General features: G+C 47.7%; 1 pseudogene; it reads right to left on the bottom strand.

Annotated features, from left to right (window-relative positions):
• Window positions 1–390: 390 nt before the first annotated feature.
• Window positions 391–2,468, bottom strand: LOC115312687 (annotated as a pseudogene).
• Window positions 2,469–8,644: the final 6,176 nt, after the last annotated feature.

Genomic DNA, 8,644 nt, shown 5'->3' with positions numbered 1-8,644 from the left:
GTAAACAAACATGTGGAGCCAGCTGTTAGTGGAATTAATCTAAAATGGCATGATGGGGCACCACCTCACAAAAGTCAGCACGGTGGTAAAAATCAAGTGGATAAAAGTCAGACACGTGACATGCCATTACTGCAACACAGTCATTACCTTCTCTCACAATGTAGGAGCACCTGTGCTCACAACAACGCAGTGTTGAAAGGCGCTGGCACAGCAGCATTAAGGAACTGCTGAGGACAAGAAGCTTCTCAATCCTCAAAAACTGAGGAATGTCCTGTTGCAGCTCATGAAAGAACACATCACCCAGGCGGTAGTGGCAATTGTCAACGGTTGCAGTCTTCAGAGAGGAAAGCTCCGTCTCTGGCGTCACCATGGCGATAGCAACTTGTTGCTCTACTGGCAGCTTTTCGACTTGAAGTGGCCTTGATCCAGTTGTCTCAAGGGAAGAATCCAACACCCTCCCGGAAAGCTCGTAAGCCTGGAGAAGCTGATGTCGAGTTGCCAGTGTCAAACAAATGTTACGAAAGTTCTTCACTTTGGAGGCGAGAGCTTTGAAGTAGGAATGTTTGGCCTCAAAGCGCATGCACCAAAAGCGGCGAGGGGGCCCAAACTTCTGTATAAACTTAGGGTAATGTAGCAGGTAATGAAGTTTGGGTGTCACTACTGCATCTGGATACTGTGTCGTGTACATCTCCAAGAACTCTTCAACTTTCACTTGCAGGTACGCAATAGTTCTTAGGAATCCTCTCGGCAAGGATGATATCGACGACATGTCGATATGCAAGGTACACCTTCCAATGAACATTGCCTTCAGGGACAGAGTCTCCAAGGATCTGTGGCAGTAGCCTGAAGAGGCACCACTTCTGGCTAGCCGTTCCTTTCAGGTTGGCCTTACCAGTGAGGAAGGCATTCCTGATTTTTACTGGTGCAGATCCTTTATCATGGAATCCATACTTGAAATCTATCACTCTGTCAAGGTCTTTCTTGGACAGCACTCCATCGCGGACCAAGCCACACAGGACATGCCGAAGGACGCGCGCAATACCACCCTCGAAAACGTCGTGCATAACATCAGGTGGCAGCTGCTCAATAATGTCAAAGTTGCTCAGTCCTTGCAGAGGGGAGGTACCAGAGATTCCATAGAGAGGCCCATTTGCTGATGGGTCCAAGGCAAAAGCTTCAAGGTGGCTCTTGTGTGCTTGGCTTGTCCTTTCAATGCAGTCATCTGTTCAATGTAGCTCTCCCAGTTGGTCGTGTAGGGCTAGGCAGTACCGAGAGATCCGGCCTCTACTAAAACAGCACTGGAGCCCTGCTAGACGGTGCATGGAGAGGTTGTCACCAGTGAATGCCACCGTTACTATGTTGAAGTGCAAGTTCCTGGCATCAATGCCGTGTTCATGCAGAGTGTTCAAGTCTTTCACCAGGGGGTCCAGTACTTTCTCAAGGCCGTGCCGCACAACAACCGGATACTCCACAAGAAGCAAAAGGTGAATAGCATTAAGCTTGGAGCGGTAGCGAGGATGCAGGTTCAAAATTGTGAAGTACACTCCTAGAATTTTGTGCTGTCCAGCAGCACTGCCAAGGGGGTTAGTGATCTCCACCTCATCAGTGTACAAGAGCAGGAATATTGTGTTGTGGCTGATATCTTGGGCCAACTGGTGACATTGACCAAGAAAATCGCCATCGGCGAAATCTGAAAGCACGTCCGGTGACCTTGACAGAGGCTGCATGAAGCATTCGAGCAGGTCATCAGATTGCAGGAAACTTGTCAGGAGCTTCTGAACTGGAATATAGCAGACAGTGTCGGAGCTGCCTACTTCTTGAAGAGCCAGCTCAGTCTCTTCTTCTTGAAGAGCCACCTCAGTCACTTCTGTGTACGGAAAATGTTCGGCAATGTACTTTTTCCTTAGGTGAGTGCTCCCCAAGCCTGAGAAAAGTTGTTCAACAATGTCGGATGCACTCAGAAGTGATCCCAGGTTTTCCACGGTGGACGGTGCCACATTTTCCTCCACAAGCAGCTTCAGAGTTTGCCGAGTGTGGCCATCCAGAATCTGGTGTATGAGAGATCTCATTACCGTGAAAATCTCATCTGCAGTGGTGAAGACCAGTTTCAACTTCTCCGTGATTTTCAGGTAGAAGAGAACAAGCTGCTCCCTGATGTCAGTAACACCACCACCGCCAGGGGAGTCCTCACTGTCGACGTTTCTTTCTTGCGATGAGGTTGGGGTATCTTGCTCGGGTCTGCCTTCCGTAGAGCGTCCCTCTGAGGTTGACTTTATTCCAGCAACCGCCCTGTGCATGCGGTAGACGTGCTTTTTGAAGGCGAAGTAACGCCGAAACGACGCCGCGCAGTTCTCTATCCCGCATGTCACGCGGAAATCGGACTCACAGCTATGAGTTTTCAGGTGGCTCACCACTCGTTTGATTGATGTCCCTGTGAACGCACATCTTGGACAGCGAACGATGGCCATGACAATCAGCTCGATAAAAAACACAAATAAATAGATAACCGTGAAAAATACAGCTGCACAGGCACTGGCTCCACGCCCAAGCTCATGACGGCAAAGCAAAGACGCAAAGACACAAAGCCAGGCAAAGCTACCAAGCTACCCGATCGGATTGGGTTGTCCTGGCTTGTGAATAGTGACTGAGGTAGTGGATTCGTATACGTAGGGTGAGGCGATTAACGAAAACAATTGGTCGTGTATAATGACATATAGCAAAAAAAAAAAAACACATATCCATAATAATATAAACATTATTCCGTCGATTGTTTATTTTGAGCTACAATGTCTGCCATTTTGAGCGATTTCAAGCCGTGCCGTCCGGCAACACTGAGCTCGCTTGTTTTCTTTTTTACCGCAACTTTGAAGTTTGCCGCGACTGTTCGCCTCGTGGATGCCGTGCTTCTAATCAAAATATTGAGGTGCGTCGGGTTCTTTGAAAAATTCTGTCGTCCGTTGCTAATTTCGCCCGACTACACGTTGGAGACGGTGAAACAAGCATTCCTTGTGAAGTTTCCAGAACTGAAAGAACTCGACAGGGTGCTGATCCAGGTATGTCGGAAACTGCTATCATTTATGTGAATGCAGATTGTTGGGCTAGTTGGTACTGGGAATTTGACGTCATGATGGCGCTTAAGACGAGGACAAAAGGGAGACTAGACAACACAGAGCGCTACTTCAACTGTTTATACTGAAAAAAAAAGGGGGGACATATATACACCAAACCGCTTCAGCTCGCCCAATCCCAGGCCTTACCGTCGCTCGCAAAAACGCTATCTCTTTGTCTAACAGGTCAATGAAAGCAACGCTGACACATTGTGCTCCAAACTGTTTTATCAAGTCTGCTACTATTATTTCCCTGACCGTCTTATCCTTGTCTCTGGCTAGAATCGCGCACGTGTTGAACAAGGGCCTGCACCCATAATCGTGACAATGAACTGAAAGATTGCAGAAGTGTTGTAAGTTGGGCGAGTTGGTATGATGACATGATGAACAGAACAGCGCACACAGACGAAAACAAGGACAAGGACATGATGAACAGAACAGCGCTTGTGTGTCGCGTATGTACCTTTTCTCTGTCCTTGTCTTTGTGTGCGCTGTTCTGTTCATCAGAACTGAAAGATGACCGTCACGGTGGTTATTAACATTAAAATTGTGCTCTCGTAACCTATCATTTAGGCAAATGCCGGTTTGCCCGATATACTTTTTACCGCATGACAACGGAATCACGTACACGACTCCCTCTGCGCAGCCGACAAACGGGTTTCTATGCTTCTTGCCACAGCACAGGGGGCCTCCGCGAAAGGGGTTCGTTGTCTGCACAACCTGGCTAGCTTCTCCGGAGCCGATAAAACAACCTTCGTATTCACTCGGTTAGCTATTTTCTTAAGGTTGTGCGCAGTTTTGTGCATATGGGGGACACCCGCTATCTTTTGTTTAACTTGTTTCTCTTTGACTAAACCCAAACAAGGGTTATCTTGAACACTCAGCCCCCTGAGAACGCCTTCCGCAACAGACACTTGCACACTTTTGGGATAACCTGCTGATAACAAGTGCTCTGACTGCTTCCCCAGACCCGAATTTGTCACATGGTTACACGATCTGCGAAGGGCGTTCACAAAGCACAACTTCACTATCCCTCTTTTGATGAGTTTAGAATGGGATGACTTATATGGCAACAGACAAAGAGACAGCGTTTTTGCGAGCGATGGTAAGGCCTGGGATTGGTTGAGCTGAAGCAGTTTGAGTGCATATATGTCCCCCCTTTTTTTCAAAATAAACAGTTGAAGTAGCGCTCCATGTTGTCTAGTCTTCCTTTTGTCCTCGTCTTAAGTGCCATCATGACGTCAAAATCATTTATGTGTCCCTTTTGCTTCTTTTTGCTTACAACTACATGAGTGAAGAACTCATATCAATGAGTTTTGCATTGTCACGATGCGGCTAGTTTAGAAAACATATAGTGAGATCCATTTTTCCATCAATGAAACGTGATGTCCAGTCGCGCAGCGCACGTGTCATACTTACAAATCCCGAGACAAAGGGGAAAAAAAGCGGAACAACCACAACGGGAGGCATTCAGCTGAGCGAATGATGTTTTAGCGAATGAAAACGAAACTACTATGTTTCACCGAATGACACTTCAGCAAATGACGGCGTTCACATTAGCGAATCGGTCTAGTTACATTGACTTCTCGGATTAGCTTTTTTCTTTGTAATGTGCCGCCGCTAAGCGGCGTGAACGGGTGGTCTACATGGATTAACACGCACCCAGTGATACACGCACGACGAAACGTCCCTACAACGTGCCGCCGCAAGCGAGCAGCAGTGGGCAGTTACATCGACAGCTCGGATTAGTCTTTTTCGTAATGAACCACCTTGTCTGTCACCGCAACACGGCGTAAACGGGTGGTTCGCATGTGCAGTGATGTGATTGCTGTGCCAATTGCCCCAAACTGCGCCAAAGGGCTAACCCTGCTACATCCTGCTAATTTTGCCAAAATATGGGTAATCTGCGCCAAGCCTGCACCAAAGGACCTGTTTTTGTTGCTTTTTAACCGAAACTAAAGTGAGAACCGTAATTGAGCACGCATGAGTTAGGTGGCGCAAGCGGCCGCCCGACACAAAGTGCCCTACATCAATTGTTCATCCGGTCTTGCATAATTTTTCCCACCATGTCCTGTTCCGCACCCTCGTTATCTCGCGTTTTTTATTTTTTTTATTTTTTCAATTATAGACGCAGGCGTGTGCGGACGCTCCGAAGCTAACGTGATGGGGTACCAGAAATGCCGCCTTGCTATGAAACGAAACCTCGTTTTTGTGCAGCGGGAGTTATACCTGTGCCACACGGGCAACTCGGATGCCATTTACAACAAATGACATTTGAGCGGATGGCCAATCAGCGCGCAACACTCCGGGCGTAGCGCGTTCCACGTGCGACAGATTGTGAGCTGATTCGCCGATCACACAAATGGCATTCATTGTAAATGGCATTCGAGTTGCCCACGTGGCATGGGTATTACTTTGTGAGCTGAAGCACTCGCTCCTTTAAGCAACGGCCTTGGGAAAACTATATTTGGTCCCTGCCTGCCAATCACCGCGGTCGCGCGACGTCGGGTGTTGCCGTTTCCACGTCGCTGCGCTTCGCAGTTACCCCAGCAGTCTTGGCCTCTTGGGGCCGGGGCCCTGATGATGCCACCCTTGCTTGCTCCTACTGCTCTGCCAGGGCGTCCGCAGTTTGCCTCCGACATATTTGCAACTTTCACAACCTATAGGGGGCGCACTGGTGCCTATCATAATGGCTGTCATCTGGATGATCGTCGTAGAACAGCAGTACAAGGCTGGACCTGTGATGGCTAAGTAATGCTAGTTTTGCTATATACGAGCAGTGTTGGAGCCTTAGTTTATTTTTGCACGCCAGGAAGGTGTTGGCAAGCACCTTTATTGTGAAGCCGATCATCCAGGAGCTAGGGAGCGCGTTTCTCACACCGCGGTACCACCATCGCTGACGTATCAAATGTCATTGGCATTTCAGTTACACGTTGAAAGACTCCCAGGGGGTCTAACTTCACTATAATTTGTTTATTGCGGCAAGGAAAGTGTCCTTCGTTCGTCCTGCTCTTGAAACAAATATCTTTTTGTTTTTCTAAGAATAGCTGCTCCAGAAGCCACTTTTGCTGCTCCGAAACACTGTTTTAGCTGCTCCCAAAGCCACTTATTCTGCTCCAAAACACTCTTCTGGCTGCTCCAAAGGCTACTTTTGCTGCTCCATAACACTGTTTTGGCTGCTCCAGACGGTTCTCCTAAATGGCTTTGGCCAATCACATCACTGCATGTGTTAAAGGGGGGTGCAACGATTTCCGGACTTTGGTCAAAAATTTGTGGAAGTTGCCCTCTGACACTTCTAAGGTAAAGAACAGAAAACCGATTTTGCCTGCATGCCCTAGTTGTTGTGTAAAAAAAAGAAAAATGTTGGCATTTCTGGCACCCCTCAACTCGCTCCCAGTCTTCGGGGTCACACCTGGTGGCACTCCTAGTGACGTCATTCGGGGTGCCGTGTAGGTTCCCGTGCGCTCTCTCTGAGGATGCTTCCTTTCGCTGTCTCTGCCGAGATTAGCGGGCGTTGTGCCGCAGCTTAGAGCCGAGCGAGGCCACGTAAGCTTAGAGCCGTAGTTCCTTCGGCTGCCACTCGCGGCTGCAGGTGGGGAAAAAGCTCGACTTTTGCTTTGCGATTATGCAGCGAAATTGCGACATTTTTAATGAGAGAGATGTTTTTCTACCCTCCAGGACACGATAACGTAAAAATGACGAGATGCAAATTCTTTTAGTCTTAAAATTGTTGCACCCCCCCTTTGACGTGCGACCCAGTGATACACGCGCAAGGAAACGTCCCTACAAGACAAACAGCCTATTCGCTAAGACGTCATTTGCTAAAGCATCCATTCGCTCACATGATTCCTATTCGCCAAAGTGTCATTCGCTCATATAATATGGACTCAACCACAACAACGTCATTGTGGTTGTCTCTTCTTTTCCTTCTTGTCTCGGGGTTTTTAAGTATGACTATTCACCAGCTAGTTTGCGCTATTACCCTTCTTTCCGTAAACCACACGTTCATTGTTCGATACTACAGAGAGTATGCAAAAAAACCGAACCGTTTTTTTCTCACCTCAAAAATAAACTGGACATTGCAGGGGACTCAAACTCCACCTGAATGTAGCCCTGGTGGTTCGAGTAGGATACGAAAGCTTGAGAATGTGATGTTACCTGGATCAAAAGATAATGAAGAAAACCGAATTTCTCTGAGCCAACGTCCACTTAAGCCTAATACCAGTAAAACCGTAAAATGACACGTGCGGTCTTTGTGGCGTTCATTTCAGTGAGAATGTTTGTGAGCAGGAAAGACAATCTTGCTTTCTTTTGCGGGGATAAGATTTTTTTGCCAAAATAGATGGTACAGGTGTTCCCACTGCTATTTTCTCATTTACCGTGAATTAGGCTAAGTGGACGTCAGCTCGGAGAGATTGTTTTTCTTGATCCACGTAGTGTCATGTTCTCAAACTTTCGCATCCTACTCGAACCGCTCGGGGTATGTTCTGGTGGAGTTTAAACCCCCTGCAATGACTACTCTATATAGGCGAGTGCATTTCTGAAATTGCGACGAATGTTGCTCTAACTTTTTACAGGAACAAAGCTGGGCCTTGAAATTTCTCCACGTTATGCACCTATAAAATACGAGGTCTGTTAGAAAAGTATTCAACCTTTGGCCGAAGAAAAACAGCTGGCATAACTGGAGCGTTGGGAGCCTAATCACCCTGAAAGTAGTCTCCTTGGGACTTCACACATTTCTCCCAGCGGTGCTGCCATTTTTGGAAGCATTCCGAGAAGGCCTCTTTCGGAATGGAGTTTAGCTCAGCTGTCGTTGCGACCATAATGTCCTCTCTTGTCTGAAATCTTGCTTCTTTTAATGGCCTCTTGATTTTGGGAAAGAGCTAGAAGTCGCAGGGGGCCATGTCAGGAGAGTGAGGAGCGTGTTGAACTAAAGCAGTCTTGTTTTTCGCCAAAAAAGTCTGAATCAAGTGTGAGGAATGTGCAGGAGCACAGTCGGGATGGATGCGCCAATTTCCTGTTGACCACAACTGCGTTCTCTTGTGCCGCACAGCATCACATAGGCGACGGAAGACATCCCTGTAGTACTTAATCTCTGGTGATTTCTCGGATAGTCACACGATGGTCCAGCATCACCACAGCGTTCACTTCGGCAATGAGCTGGTCATTTCATCATGTTGATGGTCGACCGGAGCGTGGCTCGCTCTCCAACGATGTGCGGCCGTTCTTAAACGGGTTGTACCACTCCTTAATCTGTGTGTTGCTCATAGCATCGTCACCAAAAGCTGTCTGAATCTTCCAAATTGTCTCCACCTGGCTGTCTCCCAGTTTCTGTCAAAATTTGATGCAGTAGCGCTGCTCCAGTCGCTCCGCCATTTTCCTTGCAATAAGAAAACCAACGAGAGCACTGCGCACTACCTCACTCAAACGCTGCGTACGAGGGACTGACGCTATCGAATTCACGCATACGTATGAAGGTTCAAGGTTGGCTGATGCAAGCGCTCTTCGCAAGATTCGCAAAAAAAAAAAAAAGGTCG

This window comes from Ixodes scapularis, unplaced genomic scaffold (genome assembly GCF_016920785.2).
Source record: "Ixodes scapularis isolate PalLabHiFi unplaced genomic scaffold, ASM1692078v2 PGA_scaffold2__306_contigs__length_199485367, whole genome shotgun sequence".
Classification (NCBI taxonomy): Eukaryota; Metazoa; Arthropoda; class Arachnida; order Ixodida; family Ixodidae; genus Ixodes; species Ixodes scapularis.
This window is presented reverse-complemented; position numbering and strand designations above follow the sequence as displayed.